Consider the following 905-nt stretch of genomic DNA (forward strand, 5'->3'; position numbering starts at 1 on the left):
GAGCAGCTGAGCGGATTGTACAGCTTACAGAGCAGCCGGGAACCGGCACTGCACACAGCAAAGGAGAAGGGGGAATTCAGGTGACATGTAGAACAATGTGCCGCACGCAGAAGCTTTATCAATTGACCACACTTCACGGAGCCTGTAGAGTTTTATCTTTTACAGCGAGTCCAATAGTCAACACATCGTAACCATAAACTGGGGCAATTTAATAAAGGAAAGAAAGTACTCCCCCTCCCCTGTGCGGGAAATGGTTCAGCCCAGTTCTCAGCACAAACTGAATGAGGCTTCGGAAAGCTCAGACAATGATGCGCATATAGCGTTCTCCTCATGCTGCTCGCCAACTACTTCACACACCATATACTTTAGGTGCTTTCATGGGGGTTTCTTCACTTTTATATTCGAGCATTACATTAAATCACTGTCTATTTTAGGTTTAATTCCAGAAACCATAGTGGCAACCTTTAGGGTTCATTCACACCTGAGTTTTTGCTTGGCTTTTCTGGTGTTTTTGCAAACATTATCACCAGCGTTTTTATCCATGGTCTTTTTCCCGCATAGAGATGATGTCAAAACGCCAGAAAAATTGGCAAAGAGCTCCAGCAGGCTGCGTTTTCAAAAAGAAACAAGAAAACAAAAAAAACAAAAAACACCACCTAATGCACAAAGACAGCAGGAGCAAAACAAAAAACTTGTGCATCCTGTGTTTTTCAAAAAGAAGCTCACTGTTTAGTGAATGGAGATAAACCACGAGCGGACACCCACCCCGGTTTCCAGCAGTTTCTGTCTGGACACGGCGCCAGGAATATTACTCATCCTTTCTTGGCGCAGTCGCAGCTATAAACCACATGAAGTGCAATGTGGCCTTCAATTGGGAACAGTTGGAGGCAGGTGGCCACTGCAGC

The sequence above is a fragment of the Bufo gargarizans genome, chromosome 3 (assembly GCF_014858855.1).
Source record: "Bufo gargarizans isolate SCDJY-AF-19 chromosome 3, ASM1485885v1, whole genome shotgun sequence".
In the NCBI taxonomy this organism is placed as follows: Eukaryota; Metazoa; Chordata; class Amphibia; order Anura; family Bufonidae; genus Bufo; species Bufo gargarizans.